General features: G+C 46.9%; 1 protein-coding gene across 7 annotated transcripts in view; it reads right to left on the reverse strand.

Moving 5' to 3' along the window:
* LOC144179637 (uncharacterized) overlaps positions 1–18491 on the reverse strand; it is a 75126-nt gene extending 56635 nt beyond the window's left edge. For 3 of the 7 annotated variants that reach the window (XM_077708062.1, XM_077708063.1, XM_077708059.1), the window contains exon 1: positions 18284–18489. The gene's annotated coding sequence lies outside the window, so the exon portion shown is untranslated. Of the gene's footprint in view, positions 1–16469; positions 16496–18283 lie in introns of all 7 variants that reach the window. The other 4 variants (XM_077708060.1, XM_077708061.1, XM_077708058.1 and 1 more) reach the window with 3 other exon arrangements.
* Positions 18492–21574: the final 3083 nt, after the last annotated feature.

The following is a 21574-nucleotide window of genomic DNA, read 5'->3' on the forward strand; positions in this document are numbered from 1 at the left end:
TCACACCTGGGGCAATCTCGGATGTGCGTAGCCAAATGTCCTGACGGGACACTTTTTGTTGACGCCTTGGCCTTGTGTTCTCGAACTCGGTCGTTGATACAACGGCCGGTCTGGCCAATGTAGCTTTTCCCGCACGATAACGGTATCCTGTACACAACCCCCTGCACACATGCTGCGTACTTGTTACGGTGGTTGGTTGTGCACTGGCTCGCTATCAATGGCTGGTTCACGCGGCGGCATATGGCATACCCTTTGTTTGGAGCTGAGCACACAACCGTCACCCCTTCTCTGGCCGCTATCTTCCTAATGTTGTGTGTTACTCCATGCAGATAGGGCACAACCGCAAGCTTGCTCCTGTCGATGGCCTCTCTCGGACTTTCGGGGACTTTTCCTTTTTCGTTTTTAAGCAGTGACTCGCAGATCGACACCAGGACACCAACGCAGATCGACACCAACGATAGGCTGGCGCGTGAGATCATCTAAGCTATGGAAATTGAAGAGGGCGCCGACAATTGTATCAGTACTGCGTCGGTTTCACTAACCGATAAAGAAAAACTATTTCTGCGCATTGTTGCTCCGGGAACAAGTGGCAAGAGGGTATGAATGTACAAGGGGAGGCGTAATAAAATTCAGTTGGTAGTGTCAGCGCCTGTGCTTCGTTTCTTTTCATTGTCTGCGTAGGCAGTTAAATTTATGCTGACCTGTATTAATTTAAGACAGAAGTGGTATTACTGAAAAACCATCGCATAGAAATTTAAACACACATATAATACAAGTTGCATGTATTATAAACTCCTTACATATATTACAGGCAGTACTATTTCTGGCAAATTACATGGACTGGGTAAGTGCGAATCATAGATAGGTATCCTTCCATTGCAGCCAAATGTCAAGTATTGATAGGCTTCCAGCTCATTACGGCAGCTAACCTCTCAATAACTAACCTCTGCTATCGTCCAATTCACTCTTCCGTTAACCTTAAAGTCAAGGGCTTCCGTAAGCTGTATGGCTTCCTCACTTGGGACTGGACGGATACGTTTACACTCCGTTAGAATATGTCGCATGATTGCTGGCTCCCTGCCGCACCCTGCGGAGAGTTCTTCCTGCACTGGCTCGCGGATAAGCATTTTTTTCCGCAAGCAAACCCCCGCGGCCTTCAAAATGCAATGGACTGGTTTGGTATTATTGTAAAATTTTTCCTCTGTGATCATCTGCTTTCCCATTCTGTATATATCTAAGTACTTCTTCGCGTCCATCCTTTTTTTCTACATTGTTCTCTTCGATTCGTTCACTTCATTTTCTAATGCCTTGGTTATTTCCCCTGCACTTGTAGGCTTCATACACTTTGTCCTGAGCCTTGTGGTTCTTTTCTTCCAATGTGTGTCCATGGTTTCAATGTAAAGATACCGTAACACTTTGACCGCCCATCTCTGGTCATCGATAATTCTAAGTCGTTCTTCAAAGCATATTGTAACGTGGCGGCAGATGACACGAACCATGTGGCGATCAATCGATGTATTTACATGATGCCAAGAAATATTTACAGGCAGCCATTACTGCAGAGCCCGGGCTGGCTGCACCCCGCAACTAGCTTTTGCTCTGTGCTTCTCTCACTTAAAAGGAGGCCCCTCCCATGTCTCCCTGCTTTGCCTCATTTGTTGTTTTACGGTGTGTTCCTAACGGCAATAGACCTACCACCCTGATGCACTTCTAGCCCTGATTTAATCTCTGATTTGACACAAACTACGGCGTTTGAAAATGTGACGGCTGGTACCATTACACCCTTCCAGATTCCTCTCACTACATCATATCTGCTATATCCACACAGTGATCCGTGCTTCATGATAGAGGCGTTTATTTTGCCTTTCGTTATTAAATGCTCCACACTAGTTTTTATATATGCCTGACCTTCGTTTGTCTATATGGCCAGATATTTGTACTTCGTTACCCACGCTATTGTTGCCTGTTGAATGAATACCAATTTGTTATGGGCGTCGTCATTAAAAAACAGAACTGACGGCTTTGCTGTTCAAAACTCCAACCCCAGTTCACTGGCTTCTTCCCCGCATATATCTGTCAGCTGTTGCAAACACATTTCGCTATCTGTTAGTAGTACTATGTCATCTGCATTTATCTGCATCCTCTGTGCATATCATCTGAATTCCTCAACATTGTTTAGAGGCATCGCCTCTTTTATTTTTATAATGCCAAACCCACAATCCCGGAAAGGCCAACCAAGCCCTCTCCTTCTAATCCGGCCACTCTCTCCTAATCGGCAGCCTTCCCAGCGCTTCAGTCATGTGACCAGTTCAGCTTGGGGCGAGGCGTGGTGGATAGCGGCAACATTGGCAAAACGTGCTCCGCCGGGACTCTGAGAATTCTAGCGCTGGTGCGAGCGCCATTACTTTTACAATTACAAACTGTGGTTGTCTTGTCAACCAGGCGCAAGCCCCTCTCGAATTCAGTTACGGTGGCGTGATCCCGGTTCACCTCGCTGCCCCACCTTGCGACATGTGGGCACTGCAGGCGTACCACTCACTCCCATTGGGAAGCCCGTGATGCATTTGGCATTGCAAAAATACAGGAAGCGATGTTAAAGCACAAAATGTTTTGTACGTCAAAGTCGGATATCTTTTGACGACGTCAGACCTCAAGGCATTGTATAGCTTATAACTTCCTGCCATCTGTGTTCCATAGTGACTACAGGCTGGCGCGAACCTGTGTTCGTAGCAGACAACGCGCCGTTGGCAATGCGGTCATAGGCGGAAGCCCAAAAACCACAGCCACTGATGACGTCAGGCGTTCGCATAGGCTCATTCGGAGCCTAGAAAGTGGTAACTGTGGATAAGTAGGCTGACATCTTAGCTGATGCAATTTACAGTGCAATCGTAGCCACGCTGACAACGCTGCATGTTATTGGCTAAAAGCTTTTAAAACTCAGTGCGAAAGCAGTACGATTATATTCTTTTTCCAGGTGTAACGCTTGTCGAGAAAATTATCCAGCGACCCCTAAGAATGCTCAGGGACGTTTAAGGCGAAACCCTGGCCTACGGGTATCTTTATATAAACCTCAAGTTATTGGCACCCAGATACACTAGTTTACCATCCTTAATCTATATTATTCATTTTATTCTGGTGTAATCTGACTTAAGGCTTCCTAACCCACATTATTTCTGTTTTTTATAATCTAACTGATTTCGATTATTTCACTTCAGTCGACCTCACCGCCGAAATACTTCACCCAAAGCAATCTCTCCCCTTAACGCAAACTAAAGAAAAAGTAATCATCACATATTCGCAGCAAGCGTGGCGTAACTTCTCGTGCGGGTGAATTCACCCGACAACCCACCAAATCATCTGCCAGCTTCCACCAGACAGACCCATCATGATCATCTGGGTACCTGCCCACTTTGCCGTCCCGGGCAACGAAACCGCCCACCCGTTGGCTCGAGAGTTATCCCGCCGCGCCCCGGACAGCTAGCAGGAGAGGACGAACCCACTGCTCCCGTATCACGAGATAACACAACACTATAAATTAGGACGTATCACCTACCCAGCACCGCATAAACACCTAACTAAAGAGGAGGAACGGCAGCTCCGTGCACTCCAGACGAATACCTCCGCATCCCACTAAATACCATATATTGCACCCGACCGTATATTCCTCGCTACGCCGCGTCTGCGAAGCCCCCGGGGGCGCTCTTTCGTATAGAGGGGGGCTTCGCCCACGCCCCACTACATTCGCGAAGTCCCTCCATTTCTTCGTACGACCAGCTCCGACCTCAATGACCAGCGCCTGCGGGTGTTGAGGGCTGTTGAGGCGGGAAAAGCTCATCTGGTCTTGAAATTATGACTCCTCCGCATTTGTTATCGCAGTAAACACGGTTACTCTCTCACTTTCTTTTTAATCCAACTTTGTCTACCCTAATCCACCATATCCAACCAAAATCATCCCCCTAATACTTCCTAATTCCTCTCAATGCACGTAAATTATGTTATTTCAACTTAATTCGCGTTAGATTTTCAAAATTTACCGTTATCGTACCTTACTAATTATTACAATAAATCCGTAATTAATCATCTTAGCTCATCTTAATCCACCATACTTCCACCCTGGGTCATTCGAGGTCACACGTCCCAGAGAGCTCGCTCGACAATCTCGGATTACAGTAGAATAATGTATGCCTGATCCCTTCCCTACACTCTTCATTCTCGTAGCGGATTTCTGGCGAAAAAAGTTTTTTTCTGTCTGTTACATGAATTAGCAAATCGTGGTGGGAAGTAATACTAAGTCGCAAAAAGAATCGCAAAAAAATAATCTACAGAGCACAATAAAAGAATTTAAGGGGACCGAAAAAGAGGTGGGCTTCATTGCAACAATGCATTCAGAGTTGCCAGTGTATTTTATAGTAGGCTTCGCGGAGAAGCAAAGCACCGTTTCTCAGCGATTTTTACGCATTTTGTGCAGCTGTTAACGCCTTTCTAGCGACAGCGGAAGTGCAATCTTTGCTTATATTGTTGACCGTCAGTGCAGAAAAAAATTGTGGGAACCGCTAAGCGTGTAGTTTCAACGCGGTACAGACAGGAACTTCGAAAAATTTGAAAAAAATTGCCCATGTTCGGACGCTTATCGTGCTGTACGGTCTTCCATGTAAAAATACAGGCTCTGGCTCGTTCAGAAGGGTGTACAAAGGGGTTTCAATTCAGAAAGTTTGATCCTATAACTTGTGGTTTTAAGTGAGAAGGACAATTTCATATTGAGCGTCCGCCACGGCCTCAGACAGCGGGCCGGAAGGCTTCACGGCAGTGACGGTTGCTGTGCGGAAGCGGAGAGGTGTGGCGGCTGCGAAGGTCGATATACCGCATGTTTCATTGGTTTCTAACGATGCTTCTGGCTTGGAAAAGTGATTCCACATGCATCTTAAGGGCTCCTGTGGTGCCGCAGGCAAAGGGTGATAATCTTTTGTACTTATTTAACATCGTTCCTTAAATTACGAGCGCATGGCTAACTTGTTTTTTGATGAGGCACTGTCTTTTTGCAAACACGTTACGGCTTTTGTGCTGTCTTCGGAGTGGCAGGCGACAGGCGCAGCGATGGCTCAAAGGTACAGCACTCGCCTAGTAAGCGGGAGGTACAGGGTTAGAATCCTGGTACCGTCGTGCACCCACCGGTTTCTTTAGGGGGTGCAGGCGTCCCTGGTCGAGTGCGGACCCTAAAAAGGGGAATCCACGCCTGGAAAGCTGCCTTTACTTTTGCGAGGGGCCCCCGACCCTTGTCCATCTGGCGGGGGCCCCGGCCATCATGCCGCGTTGCGCCATTGCTGGGCGTGAAAGAGACTGGCGGCATGTTCTGCCACAGGCGCTTGCGAGTTGAGCGCCCACCGTTGCTGTGGAAGGCACCATGTGCATTCGTGTGTCTGGGTGGCGCTGTGCACCTACTGGTAAAATAGGTACAAGCGACTCCCCCGCCTGCCGCTCGGCCCTTGTGTAGGACTACAACGCTTGGGAAGTTCACCCTGTTTGCACGGGAAATGGCCCCTATAGAAAGAGGTGGCTAAAAAACGCCGGAACGTTTTTTGTGAGCCCTATTGTCTGCGTTGCGTCGGTGCGTTAAACCCTACAATAAATCAATCGACAGGCGCCCTTAGCTCTCCGAATTAGAAGAAATTGCCGTGTTAGTTGGACGCTTCTAAGGAAAGCAGAACGCCCCATCAGCGAACAAGCTACACCTTTAATAATAATGTTATATGATGGCGATTTTGTTTTGTACTGTCTTCCCGGAAGGCCAGACGCATTAGGCGGTAACCAAAAGCGATTTTTATTGCAAAATCTAAGAGACCTGTATGAGGAGAATGCAAAAGCGGGCCCTCTGAAGTCTAGATTCTCTTCGTTGGCAGCTATGCGCCCGGCACAGATCATTTTGAACGGCGGACTGCATGTGCAGCCGCTTTCCGGCGTGTCTAGGCAACGATGTCCATCAGTGCATTTCGAAGAGCGCGAAAGATATGTACAAAGTTGAGGATCTACATTTTAAACACTGGGTCGCTGGTGTTCTTTGCAGACTAAAAAAAATCATTGTGAGTTTTGCCATTGTTCTGGAAATGTTTTTGGAAACGCCACTTCCTCATCAACCAGCAAGCGAAATACCTGCCAGAGCTAAAAAGCCGCCTAAAAAATAAGCAGGCGACTTTGCTTGAAACTTAGCCGAGAATTCTGACTTCTTGTGCAAGATGCTCCCCAATCGTACTACTGGGTATATAGGCGAGCCACGATACATTCCTTCGTGGCATACCATCGTTTAGAAGAGGCTAAGGACCTCTGCGTAATTTCGCTGCCGTTCATGAAGCTGTCTTGACCATACGACTGCAAGTGTGGCTGCATTTCAAGCTGAGGCGTTAAAAGTTCTCTGACACGAATTCTGTGTTGTCCAAAAAAATTCACTATTTTAATGACGGAGCATAATTAAAAGACCAGGAAGAATTTACTAAATCTCTGCCACCGTAAAAATGACTTCAATTTATCGGATGAGTGGAAGTTCCTTGCAACGTAACATGCAGTGAGCGCTTGCGGCGGTGTTGGCGGCACTGTCAAGCGATTGGCAGCCAGACAAGTCTTCGGATATCTTACCAGGGACAAATGCTAACACGTCATCAGCTTTTTACATCGCGGGAAAAGAACATTAAAGGTATATCCCTACTTTGTGTGCCAGAAGAAATGGTTTAGAAAAATAACAGCAACTGCGTGTTTTTAAAAGAGATGAGGCAGGCGTGCCCGGCCGACATTTTAATTTTGACGAAAATTTTATATGTACCTTCTAGTGACAACGGGAAAAACATGAGCTAAGTTCTTTCGTGGTAAAAACGTTTTTCCTTTCTAAAAAGCAAAAATCCCAAAGCCGACTCGGGTCACCAGCGCATTGAGCGATCCGCTGAAAATTTGAAACTTCTACTGCTTTAAAACAAAACCTACTGCAGTTGCGCACTAGTTCTTTTTATGTAAAGATGTTGCATACCCTGACATTATTTAGCATATTCGTGTTTTTCTTGCAGAGCGAACTTCAATCATTACAAATAACTAAATTTAAAAAAAAATCAAGATTGCCTGAATGTGGGGCCTTTTTTGTCGAAATTTAAACAAGCGAGTTAGTTGAAATTTCCTATGCTACTCTTATATCCTTGACCGATCCTCGCACCAATTTTTATTTTGTGTGTTCAAGACTTCTCCCTCCTCCTCTCTCTATTCTAGCGGTCTATCGGAAATAAAAAGCATTTTCAATGCTCACTGCCACACACTCGCTCTTGCGCCCAGAGGCTCGCTTACTTAGTATGTCTAACAACATGGCACACTGGAAATACGTTATTGAAATTACTTCCGAACAAAGCAAACAAGGTGCACTCTCATGATGGTCAGCGCAAAAGAAAAGAGGACATGAAGAGTAGGAAAGATACAAGCGCTGTGTAATAACCGAAGGCCTATTTGACTAACACTCAAGTTAAGCCAAAATTGGGATTACAAAAAACAGATGGCTCCCACACGTTATTTTACACAAACACTAACACTCATCAATTGTCTAGAAAGGGAAACTCATCCTCTGTAGGAGCATTCCGTGTCGTTCCTACTTCGGGCCATATTTTCATGTAAAGGCTTCACCGGCCCTGACCTCGGACGTTTTTGAGAACTTGAAGACTTCCAGGTGGCATTCATAAATTATTAACAAATGAACGGCCCGTCACGTCTAAGGTTGGGTCAAGGCACTTGAAATTGAACGTTCTATTCTATGAATGTTCGCGGCTCCAGTTTTAATGCCAGCAGGAACTGAATAAGCAAGGTTACGAAATTGAACGTACTAAATGTTCATTGCTCCAGTTTTAATGCCAGCAGGAGCTGGATAAGGAAGGTTATGAAGCACAACGGATTTTGATGGTACAGCTTCGTGCGTCACATAAATGTCTTCTACCGAGGCGTCGTGTCATGTCTTTTATTCTGAGTGGTAGAATCCGCGTTAAAACATTTTTTTCGTATAATTTGAAAGAGTGTGTAGAACCGAAAAAAATACCGGTTCGTTTACGGTTCTGGTTCAGGCGAAATCATTTCGTCCCGGTTCAGTTCCGGTTCGACAAAATCACGTACCGAACTGGTTCGCGAACCGGTTCGGGAGCTTGAACCGGTTCGCGAACCAGTTCGGGTGATTGAACCGGTTCGCGAACCGATTCGGTGTGTTGAATTATCACTGAAATTAGAAAAAAAAAACATTTAGTATAAAACGACAGTCAAATCAAAATGCAAACAAAAATTCAAAATTCTGCTGTTTCCCAAGGGCAGTGGCGCACTTTCAAAGGAAAATTTAAACAATTACGATATATTAGAAATACAGATGAAGTGGCGACGATTTACCACCTACTTTCCCGCGCAGACTTTATGTTGTTCTAGCGACTATTCGTACAGCCACCGCCTAGAGATATGACGGTGGGATATATTTTCTGCCCTTTCCTTTTTTGTTGAAATCGCAATCGTCGCTATGGAATCGCCCATCACGCTAACCTTGAATCCCTCAGTTTAGGCCTCCTTACTGACGCGTTCAAATAACAGCGCTTAATACCAATGGCGCCCATTTTTTTTATATTTGTAACAAAACAGGAAAATCCTACAACAGGCACATAAATATTACCAATGAATTAGATTATTTGGTCACCCTGAATAATTTGTTAGCTATCACCTTATCGAATGTGTTAGCCACACTTTTGTTAAAAGTAAGCTTTAGTTAACGCTCAGTCACTGTATCATTGCTCCGACCACTGCAATTCCTTTTGCGATAGCTATACCGCATGTGTGCATTACAATCAGTATGTCATCGTACCGCCTGACCCCCGGTCATCTTTCCGTGTGCTACATTGCGAAACCCTATAGTAGATTATGCTGTTACAAAATGAAAGGGAAATTTGACGCGCGGAGCATGAGATGGGACGTTTTAGGTGCGGAGCACCTTAGGACCTCACAATGTCCGTCCGTGTCCGTGTGCATGGCATTTACAACCACAAATTATCACAGGCACCGGCAGGATTCGAGCCTGCGTCTGGTAGATCAGACAGAGGTAGTGTCAGTCGTCTTACATATTGGGCTACGACTATGATTTAGTACCCGAGAGTCAAACAGCTTACTCCCTCGCCGGTAATGGTGCGGAGTACATTAGGACGTCCCATTGTCCACCCGCGTCCATCCGTGCGCACACCACCATAAAGCGATTTAGGTAATAATCAAGGTGCAACCGACGGCTCAAATCGAATGACGGTCGAGGCGCAAATCGGATGTCACTCGGGGCGCAACGTGGATGCCATTTCGAGTCCCCGTAATCCGCGCCCCCACCATAATCCACGGAGTGGAGATGCTGCCATTTTTGGGAAGATGCTCTTAATTCGTCCACAGCAGTACTCCCCTCTGGAACGAGTAGCAGTAGAAGTAATGTAGTGAGTTGGGCAGTCAGTACAAGTGCACCTTCGCAAAAAAAAGGAGATCTGAAAGAGACAAAACTGCAGAACAAGCAGAAAACATGATCGCTGGGCGAATGGGGCAGTGTGAGGTACCGGCCTACCTTTCTGCACTTGTCATCTGCTTTATTACTGTTTCTGCTTCCAAGATAAGGTCGAGGGCTGCAGTTTCTTGCCAAGGGACTAGGGCGTACCTTAAAAGTTTTCCCTGACATATCTGTTGTTATTTGTATGTATAAAAAACGGAACTTGTCCACTGTACTGTCGTCAAAAACTGACCGCGGAATTCACTTCCTGGGGATTGATGACACGTTTGGTTGTGAGAGGCAGGGCAAAGAAAAGAATAGAGCAATATCCAGGTTCTGGTGCTCTTTTTTTACTTATTCGGTTTTACGTACTTTTTGCGCAATATTTTAAAACATCTTGATTCACCTCTTCTATTTTGTTGTTTTCCGTGTGAACACATTTAAAAAAACTGGCGCATTTGATGCCCCGTGCTACACCTCTGCTCTGAGGCGCACCTTATGTCACAGGCCGGCAGACTTATTTTCAGCAGCTGGTGATATTAAACGTGGATAAAAATACCCATACACGGACGTTCTCGATTTCCATCTACTTCAGAAAAACAATCGTGGGGAAGGGAGATCGAGGTCACTTGTGGTCAGCAGCACACGGCTTAGCCACTGAGCAGCTCCTGCGGCCACACTTGTCAAGTATTAACAATTTGCAGGTGTCGGACCTTTTAAGCAAATTATGGAATGCAAAAAGTTGGCACACATCGGGTGTGGGCTTTCGCTGTTGCGCTGTGGAGCAATCGTGCAGCCTAATTGTTCAAATAGAGTTGCAGCTAGGGAAGGGCAAAGTCGTTTTGTATCCCCTGCAAGCTGTCGAGAATGACAATTCGCTTGGTCAGCTTGCACTACGCTCGCGCTGCCAGCAGCAACAGACAATTGCTACATTGGCGCTCATTCATTTCCTGTGTTGTTACATAGAGCGTGATAATGTTCGATTGTCTGGAGGGGAAAGTGCGCGAGCGAGTACGAAGTTGATGGTACGTGAAAGAAAAAAAAGGGCTGAATTGCATTGACTGTGCAATATCAACAACGGGGGGTCGAACCGTTCCGGCATTTCTTTTTTCGAAATGCCGGAACCGTTATTTCTTTTTTCGATTGAGTTTCGGTTCGGGTTCAGCGTGCTCAAAAAATAACGGTTCGGGTTCGGGTGCAGTTTTAGCAAGAATACCGGTTCAGTTCCGGTTTTCGGTTCGGTTCGGTTCCGGTTCGACACCCTAATCTTCAACAAACTAGCTGGCAGTTACAATCACGGTCGTGTTATAATCGTGCAAATGCGGTAGTACAAAAATGCTGCGGCATCGTTGCATCCATCCGCAAGACTCCCGCCGACTGGACGAAATTTTGGTAGGCCTGTCGTCATTTGGGAGCTTAAAACTCGAAGACGTGCAACTCGCCCCTGCGAATGATAAGGCAGGTTCTTGTCACTTTTTCTAGTCGTCCAGGCCTGACAGAAACTCTTTGGGCGTGCAAGAATTCTAAATATTCACATAACATAAAATAGCCGCATAATATATGTGCGGCCCAAATATATACACACGATCGTCACTGACTCTGGTAGTTATCTCATCGGCAACCTGCTCGTGGGCAATCTGCGGCCCATGGGGAAGCATTACGCGGTCCCCAGCACGCCGTCAGAACCCCCCTTCCCTTCCTTGACACTTCCCATCTGAAGGCCGACACGCCAGTATTGAGCTCAAAGTGGGTTAGACGGGAGACAAGAACAGAGTATTGATCGCTTCCAGTTAGCATTGTCCTCATCTTTACACTTAGCCAGATTGTCAAATATTATTATCAATTCGCTGAATTCTTTTTTTCTCTTTACCTGCAAAGCCCCCTGCCCCTGACCACCGATATTCGGTACGGCCCTTCGCAAAGCCGGCTTCGCGTAATTCGGCCCTACACCTCAAAAAGGTGCCGACCCTTGTTTTTATCTGTTAAGGGCGGACTGAGAATAGATGAGACAAGAGCGTAATTAACAAAGAGCCAACAAAGAAGCACAAAGGCCCCTCAGATCGCTTGAACGCTTTGTTCTTTATTCTACAGCCCCTACTTTCAGAACTACAAACATATTTCACGCTGCTGAGGCTCGGTGCGTTTTATCACTAAACCACGATATAATAAAAATTTGTGCCCTTCCACTCTGTGAAGACGGATGAGCTGCGAAGCTGGACGCAGTACATGAAATGCATGAAACAATACACTTTTGCTTGTAATTTTCGATTGAGCAATTAGCATTTACCATAATGAAACCTTAAAGGACTCGATATTTATTCTAGTAAAATAACTTGGAGCTGTCTGTTTCCCACGCGCGTAGTAGGCCTCTTGGCGTCTGCGTAAAACAACAAGCCAATCCGCTGGACCACGGAAGACACCGGAAAGTTTGCATTAAAATGGGGCGGTGGACGTACGCGTTTAAAACTCCCGCTAGCACAACGGACGTGTCATCAGCGAGGGCATGAAACCTATATCTGCGCTTGCTCCCCCCCTTCCCTCTACGACACAACTCGTGCCTGATAAACCGGCAAACAGATGTGTGCGCGTGTTTAGAAGTGAAAGGCCCTGCCAAAATTGTCCTTCAAGCTGAACAAGAAATATTGGCTTACGTCGACGTCACCGTTCATCCGGGAGTGATTCCCAGCAACTCGGCGAGCTGGAACGTGCAGTGGAAACGGCGGCGGCAGCGGCTGTCTGCTATTTTTGCACCCATTGGCGCTTCTGTCCAGCCAGACGCTACTTTGAAACCCGCTGTTCTTCATGCGACTGAGCGACACGCGTCTGTTCATACGTGGTTAAAACCAGAAAGAACTCGAGCTTTATTCTAGCTAGTGCACAAACATGTCACTGTCCGTTCCCGTCCCGCGTCGTAGGCATCTCACTGTCTGCGTAACACGCCAGCCCAAACCCACATCACTGGACCATTGAGTGCAGCTGACAGGTCGCATTGAGCCGCGATACTTCAGGTATACATTTCCCGCCAAAACAATCCGCCTGTCATCGGTAGCGGCATGCATAGAGTTTTTTAGTAAATATACTAAACAGGAAACTGCGTCTGGTAAGCCATGTCGCCGTGGGGGTTCATGCGAAGACCCCTATTTTTGGCTTGGGTTTGGCACGACAATTAGATTCTTAAGCGGCTTTTGGGATTTGCTTTCTTTACTATGCATTAACACGTTTACGAGCTACAAAGAAGCCGAAATACTGCCTATTCTGCGGCAGCCGTGTTCGGTGACACAGCAGGCAGTTCATGATCGCACCCGACGTTGCTCATGTCGCAGTCGAAGGACGTATGACTCAGCGAGTAATATGCCACCACGAAATTTGTAGCCGACGAAAAGAAGAAACAAAACGTACTTCGACGAACACAAGATACGACAGATACGGGCGCTTGTATGTGTCCTATCTTGTCATCGTCCATGACTATTTAACGCCACGTTTTCGTTTTTCTTCTTAAACTAGCTGATGGTTGGTGCATCGGTTCACCACGAAGGCAAAGTTTTCATAGGCACGCTCAAAAAACTTTCCAAACTCTTTAAACAACTTATGATTTGAAATAATGGTAAAATTAATAAAATCAGAGTCTCTAATGAGCTCCGCCGCCTCCCCCAAATATTAACATTGTTCGTAACTACAAGCTTGCCTGCGGAATAGCAGGCACAACCGTTCCGGCAAAAATACTTCCTTTTGACTTAGTTTAAAACAGCCTGTTTTTATTTTCCACATACATAATTGCACAATATTCTTCGCGTTTTTGTGGCACCTTGTTTAAATTTGCGGTCACTAAAACGTTCCAATCCAAGCCAATGATGAAACTAAGGCGAGCGCAATGTATAATCCCGGTCCATGACGACACAGATGGCCTTGAGGTGAGCCGCATAGACGCTCGAGCCAGATTCCTCTCCAGTGTATATTGTAAGAAACTCTATGGAGGCATGAAGACTAGCTCTGCATGCACGCCCCCCAACCAGTGCACGCGCAACCCGCAACTGGTGATGGCCGCATGCTTAATCGTAAAATACATGGGTGAAAATATCCCGCGAAATGCCTTTCATGCTGAAAAAACTGGCTCCAATCCACGCTTTGAAGTTGGCTAGAAAGCAAAACTTTAAAGGACACCCACAATTGCCAATTCCACGTAACCTGAATTCACACATATGGCTCTACAAAGAGGGAAACCAGAAATTCTGGCTGCCTTTACCTGGATTTGGGAGGGGGCGGCGTCCTGACCTCAGTAGCTCGGCCACGGCCGGGCTACAGCAGCGGACGCTGCCGCTGTAGGCCGGCCGTGCGTCGGCAGAAAGGAAACGGAGAGGAGCGTCTTTCGAAGGGTGAGACAGCGAACCTAGCCATCCTGATGTGCTAGCTCGAGGCTACGCGACCACGATCACAAGCGAACACACCGAAACAATTCAGCATGTAAGATTAGTCATTCCAATTTATACCGATTTAAACTAGTTAGTTTAGTAAGATTGGGAATTGCGTGAAAGCTGAGGGAACTTTTATAATAGCTATTTGACAGAACCAGTTGCTCCTTTCACCTTTTGTAACACCTCTGAAAACACAACCGAATCGGTTCCGCAGCTTGTGAAAGAAGAATCGGTGGTTGCGATGGGAATAACAGTTGCGAAAGCGGTTCCGGCACTGGCGGGGACCGAAAGACTGGTTGGGTTCGCATTATTGAGGGCTGCATTTTAGGTAACACGGTACACAAAACTAGGGAGAACACATGAACCAAAGGGCCAGCACAAACGCCGCTATCAACTTGCTTAGTACAACTACAATATTTACATGGGCATCATGAGGGACAGCAAGATGCCCCAATATAAGAAGCTTCACGGACACCGCTACACATGCCTGCAAAGAGCCACCTCATGCAATCTGTCGCTGCACTGCAGTAATGAGATTGCAGCCTAGTGTTTGAAAATACTTCAGTTCTGGCAAAATAACAGATCAAACACACGAGAAATTTCGGAAGTCTTTCACATATCAAGCGAGGAGAGCGCATGCAGGAGCTCCTGCTCGGTTATGCTGTGACCGCGCCTGAAATAGAGTTAATAAAAATCAGCTTAGAGAGAGTCGACTTAAGGAAAGAAAAAGCGCCGAGTACGCGGGTTTCATTCCCGGCCACGACGGCCGGTTTTCTTGTGGAAGCGAAAAGCAAAAGCACCTGTTTTCGAGATTTAGGCGCACGTTAAAGATCCCCAAGTGGTAAAAATTAATCCGGGGCCCTCCACTACGGCGCGCCTCATAACCTGTCTAGTTTTTGCGCGTTAAACCACATAATAAATCAGAAGCTTCGTACAGAGAATACGCTCCTGCTCAAAAATTAAACTAAGGAAAAGTGCCTTTTACCAGCTTATGATGCTTTGCCGCCTGTCACCTGTGAGTAATAGTGAAAAGTTTTTACACACTTTCCCCCCACCCTCCCTTTCTATTTGTATCTTGTAACAGGTCCGTCCGACGTGTCTGGTCTCCGAGGAAATATTGTACTTCTAACAAATCAATTTATAGTTTCGCTCGCACTGTTTATTTCACGTTTCTTAATTTGTTGTTCATGTAACCTAAAGCGCACTCAACAAAACGGAGGTGAAAGTCAATTTTATGTATAGAGGGCGCCATAATTGGCATAGCAAAGTAGCAGGCGCCACTGCTTGGAGTCTACCGTTAGAGCTGAAAGACTGTAGCCATAGAGAAATAGTTTTTCAGCTTTTGCGCTTACAATCCGCATTGCCACTTTAGTAGGTTACATGTAACCCTTTCTTCAGTGTGTGCTTTTAACAGTGAAGCGGTTGTTGCTGCCCCTAATGTGTGCAGAGTGCCGCGTGCGGCGTCATCAAAAGACTGCGTCATAGTTACTCCCGCCATTTGCAGCGCACGTGAGCACGCTCTTCACGAGGAGCGCCTGGCGGCGTCCAGGCTTGGGCGTGCCGCTCGCAAAAATTACCATGAAAACAATTTACGTGCATCCACGCCTCAAGGGGGCGCACAACGTTCATCTTCAGCACACAAAAAACACAGGGACACAGAAGACAAGGGCAAGCGCTTGTCCTTGTCTTCTGTGTCCGTGTGTTGTTGTGCGCTTAAGATGATGGTTATGGAATACCAACTAGCCCCAACGTAATCCCATCTTCGGGTAGCACAGGACAGCTCGCGCTACAGACGCCCATTTCGCGAAGGCGGTTGCCACCTGCAGAAAAAATGACCTTGGCCCGCCAGTCATGTATGAAGGTGACAACGATATAGATGGATATGACAACGACTACTACTACCACAGTGAAAAGGGACGATGCAACATGTAAATAACAATTATAAACCTAATGTAATGCGTGGTGGTGCTTGCATAGAACGAAAGTGCTTACATAGAAAAAAATCATCCAGCTTCGTTGTGGTTCAAGCCTTTCCGACTTAGTGCAAGCTACGCTATTTTTTATAGGACGCTTTTTATTCCTCACTGATGGCGTTGGCGTTAGAGTAAAAAGCAGTGCGGGAAAGCCAACATAACACTACGGGTCCCAAAAAACGATGATGATGATAACAGAAGGCCCATCAAGCGCCTCGAGCAAAAAACCTTTCCCGTGGTCGGAATCGAACCTGGATTTCCCGCGACATGAAGCCGACGTCTATCCGATTGTGCCATTCCGACACAGTTGAATCAGTTCGATTTTAGAGTGTGCCTTTGACTCAGGTTACACGGGAGAACGTTTCGCGCTTTAATTATCGTACTACGGGTTTTTTTGTCAGTTGGATCAAGTTGGTAAGAGTTAATGATTGTTTTGGGGCATGCCTCATAGCCAATGTGAAGCGTATCTTTTCAAACGCCCAATTTTTTCTCGCTTCAAGTAACATAGTGGTGTCGGTGTCAATAGGGGCGCATTGATGGTCTCTACAAAATGGAATGATTCATGTGGCTTACAAACAAGGCGAAGTAAAACTCCCATGCTGCAAAGAAACAAAGTGAGTTGGAAAGTGAATTAGTGGTGGCTGGGAGTGAGCGCGAGGGATGATGGAAGTGTTGAGTGCGTGTGAGTGGAGGAAGCAAGTGGTGATTGCGAGTGAGTGTGAGTGCGAGTGGTGACACCGAGTGGTGCGTGTGAGCGCGGTTGAGTGCGAGTGGTGACGACGAGTGGTGAGCGTGAGCGGGAGTGAGTGCGAGTGGGGGGACGAGCGGGGAGCATGAGCGCGAGTGAGTGCGAGTGTTTGGGACGATTGGAGAGCGTGAGCGTGAGTGAGTGCGAGTGAGTACGAGTGGTCACAACGAGTGGTGAGGGTGAGCGGGAGTGAGTGTGAGTAGTGAGGGCAGAGTGGTGAGCGTGAGTTCGACAGAGTGCGAGTGGGGGGGGGGGGGGCGGAGTGGCGAGCGTGAGTGCGAGAGAGTGCGAGTGGTGACAACGAGAGCTGAGCGTGAGCGGGAATGTGTGCGAGTAGTGAGTCCCGAGTGACCAGCGTGAGGGCGAGTGAGTGCTAGTGGTGAGGCCGGAGTGACTATTGTGAGCGCGAGTGAGTGCGAATGGTAAGAACGGGGTGGTGAGCGGGAGCGCGAGTGCGTGCGAGTGGTGGAGACGATTGGCGAGTTTGATCGCGAGTGAGTGTGAGTAGTGAGGATGGAGTGGCAAGCGTGAGTGCGAGTGAGTCAGTTAGACGGTTAGATAAATATGTACTTTTCTGTGAGTGTGAGTAATTGGCACCCAGTTTTGCCGAGCTATGCTGTGTGCGAAAGTGACGTCCTTCAACAAAGTGCTCGGGTTTGATTGTGAGAGTCCTGCCGCGTGCTTCGTCGATTCACTCTGTGACGGCTATAGAGTACTTCTCTCACAGTACCAATTCCATTGTTTTTGTTTTCGTTAGTACATACGCATTCACGTTCAACAAGCTATATATATATTATTCTTTCAAAAACAATTGTCAGATGCTAGTCAGCTACGTCTGTCTTTTTGTAGACATTTCAGTTCCCTCCTTTTCTAGTCATTTTCTCATCCCTCGTTTTGTAGTCCCCAGTTTGGAGGGTTTTCTACGTTAATTAACAATGCACCTGTTCGGCCAGGGAGCTACTCCTCGCCGACCAAACTCATCTTTAAGGTCACCGTTTCGAGCGAAAAGTGATCGTTTCACCATTATTTTTACCAATCACCAGAGGGTCCTTTTCGTTGGCCATATACGCTCTCTGCCAGGAAGCGTTGAATAAAGGGATATTATGTGGGCCTTAAATTCGCTGTAACGAACTGTTGTTTACCTCCCCGAATGTTCGACGAGCCTCCTGACTTCATGACATTGGAACTATTACGCTTTCTTGGTTTCTCTACGTGTCTGCCTAAACACCCGTTTGCCATACATAAAATAATTATGCCCAATACGCTAATTCGTATGAAAATCTGAAGAATGGGGCCTACGTTTGCACGCAAAAACAGGCGGGTGCAGGTTGCTGACCCTCTTGTCAAGCCCCAGGCTGTGCACCTTTTATCGATTGTATTTTCTCATGCTCCAGAGGTTTGTTTTAGGTTGCACGGAACCCCTTATACCTACTACATCTCTGATAACACGTCACACGATTGGAGTTGTGGCTTAATGCAGCCATATACTTCATCGCGGTCTCGGGTTCAGCCGGCTTTCCTGTAGAGAACTTTTTTTTAAACTACAAGCGGTGAATCTGAATTATACCTGATATAATAAGATACCATTACAAGAAGGAATCTCACTATTGGTATCGTTAAAGATAAGGTGTGTACTTACCTTTGCGTTAAAGGTGTACTCGAAGGGATACAACAATCGATAGCGCACTCTATGGATCGTGCTCTTGCCCCACGTAAAAGGAAGGCACAGCTGCAGCAGATAATGCCACTTTTTCACCCGGCCTCGCACAAAATATTTATGGCGATGTGAACAGTTGCCTCCCAATATCAAAGCGCTTCGCCAGCAGCTGCGTTCTCTGTAATAAGTCAAGCATCGCACTCTGTTACACGCCAGTATGCACTTCTCTTCCTTCTCTCTTTTCTTTCTTTACTATATACCTTTTCTTGTAATTACTTTGTCTTGTTTTCCCTGCTGCTGCTCTTCCCTCCTTTCCCGTTAACTATTTCAATCACAGCACCGTCACCAATTTTTACACGTTTCGCTCGTCTCGTGTTATTCCACCAATGCAATAGCACTCCTCCTCATCTGCTGAACGGTGATGATGTAGGACTTGAACAAAAACAGAAAGGGAGCACCACACAGACACGATGATGTGCGAACTATCTTGTTTATTTCTTTAAAACACATAATAATATGCAGAAAACGCCCCTGGTAAAAATTGTGAATTATGTGAATGTGACTACAAGGTGAAAACCCAACCCAAATTCTCCCCTCTCAGGCACTCTGCGCATGCGTGAGCATCTCGACCTCGCAATATGTAGGGTCACTGACGTTGTGCTTACACAGCCATCAGCTTTCATAATAGCGAAGCAACACAAAGCTCCTTTCGATCTTTTACTTTGCACGGCAGAAGACACTTGTCTTAGTAAAGTCGGTAAAACTTCGGCCCTGGCGGCAAGGATGGCAATGATCATTGAGACGGTCTGCGGGTGTAATCTGCTGGTAGTTATTCTTATACTTTGTAAATCTCGTATTGACGCAAAGGCCCGATTTCTGGTGTTCTTTCAGTCCCCAGTTTCAGTCCTTCTCACCTATCTCATTGCCTTCCTAGTTATTCCCTCGGCGTCTTTTTTTACAGCAAGGCTCTCAATGGCTAGGGTCCAGCCAATTGTCTCCGGCAACAAGGCGATGTACACAAAAACGCACGCGAGGGCAGCGCCACGCCCCAGCGCCTTCTCAAATCTTCAAGATCGTTAAACTGTGCGCCACATCTTCAGGGTATAAAAAATCATAACATATAAAAACAGACCTACGTCCTTCAATTTTTTATACCAGACAGCTTATCTTTCCGGTAAAGAAATGTCTCCCAGATATGCATTTCCTCTTATAGACGAAGCCCACCTTGAGGGCATTGGCGTAAGTGTGGTCTTGATAAGGATGGCTTCCGCACATTAGCGTGGGAAGCACGTCCATCATCGGCGAGAGTATCAATACAGAAAGTGACTCTAACTACTGTTTTATTCAAACACAAAAGAAAAAATTGTTGCGACAATTAGCCGGTAAGATGTCCCTAACATCAAGTATTATTTACTTTTCAAAATTATATAGTTCATAGTGAAGTCGTAACTATTATGAAATTTTTGTCTGCGGCGAATGCATAGTTTTCGACAGGTGGTTGCCTACAACCCTGCGTTTCTCCGCTTGAATAAATCTCTTACTAGTCAATGTTTCCTTCAGGTAACTGAGAACGAAGTATGTTCAATCGCAAGTTACAAACAAACATGTTTTTCTTCGTGCGCCTTTGGACTGCGACCCGGTCAACGTACATCGTAGTTCAGGTTTAGACATGACCCCACAGCTTTGCAGGTCTTCCTTCTTCACAGACTGGAAGGGCTCCGTATGTATGTATTTTTTACCAACCTTCTGGCCCTCCACTTCACCTCGCCACTCCCCCTATCTTCCGCTACCCTGAATTCCTCCTTTTCTCTTTCATCTGTCTTTTGCTCCCACTATGCCACCCTCTTCTCTCCCTCCCATTTGCCGCTACACCCACTTCTCCTCTCCCGTTCCTAATCCCCTCATCAACGTCGATTGTCTTCCTATCGCACCCCTCCTTCGTCGACTAATTCCGTGGCCTCCCTCACCATGCCCTTCTGGCTATCTTTTTAAATGCAGAGCATTTCTTAGCCTCGCCTGTTCCTGGGACGGACGGCGTCCACAGCTCCGCGTCCGCAGCAGGTGCGCGCATGCGTCGTAGTCAGCCCGTTCGCTCCGTCGCGGTCTCTGCGTAACAGGTGCGTGATAGCAGCGCGGTGGCGCGTGGAAGGGCGCGCGCTGCTTGCGCATGCGCGCTCCCCCCCCGTACAGCTCTCCCTCTACTGCGCGCGCTGCAAATATAAAGCGGCTAGCGGACGCTCGTGCTTCAGTCACTGCGTTGCTCCTTTGTTCCTTGGTTGACGCTCGCTCCCACGTTTACTCGTGTCTGCTACTCCAGCATCCCGGAAGAAGCGATGGAAGCAACACTGCCTTCAACCAGTACTGAGGCCCCAATGCTCTGCATTTACTCGTGTTCCCCTCGCGGGAAGGCGCGGGAATTTTTTTTTTTCCTTTTCCTCTACTCGCCCTCTCTTCTGCATTCTCTTCACTCTATATACATCATTTGGCTTCACTTCCAACTCATACTTGTCTTTCCCTCATATTTTACGTGCCCAGAAATTTCCTGTAGCACAGTAAGGAACTGGTGGGCAGGCTCACTGTGAACATGTTATTTTATTAGATAACCCAACGACCGAACAAAGGATTTGCGTTTACGGATGCTAAAAAAGGCTATAGTCTCTATATTAAAATCTACCACGGTCAGTCTGAAAGGAGCGCCTCCGACGCGCCGCAGGCTCCGTTCCTGCCGACGAATCCGCTACACGGTTTCGGCGCACTGACCAATTGGCTTCTACCTTAAAAATTGCCCGCCATACCCCCCTTGGGACAGCAGATGTCTAGCGCTGCTGTATATCACTACACAGGCTGATGGGGGAGGGTATGGAATGTTCCTCGTCGTATCGGCGGGCTTGTCGCTTGCGCTCGCCTTCTCTGACGGGAAATTCTGGGTCCTGCGATAGCCTGAGCATCGCCTCCTGTAAAAATACAGAAGGCGATGGCCTGAGGCATGCGATTGCCGTCGAATGACGTCAACCCCTTTTTTCGACAGCAGCTACAATTTTAATCTTTGCCAGACGCAGATAAGGGGAGAGGGAATTCCATCGCCTAAAGTCGCCTTATCATACATCAAGCGGTTTCGATGCTTGTTTTTTGTTTCTTTTTGCACGAATACTGAGCTTGACGCTGTATGCCTGTCCAGCGTGACGCAAGTGCTGCGCGTCTTCGGCGAGATCTGCTAGGTTTTGCTTGGATTTTTTGCTTACAACGGCACGAAATTTACTGACCAACGAGAGT

The sequence above is a fragment of the Haemaphysalis longicornis genome, unplaced genomic scaffold (genome assembly GCF_048455015.1).
Source record: "Haemaphysalis longicornis isolate Haplotype H1 unplaced genomic scaffold, Haemaphysalis longicornis Haplotype H1 scaffold_4, whole genome shotgun sequence".
In the NCBI taxonomy this organism is placed as follows: Eukaryota; Metazoa; Arthropoda; class Arachnida; order Ixodida; family Ixodidae; genus Haemaphysalis; species Haemaphysalis longicornis.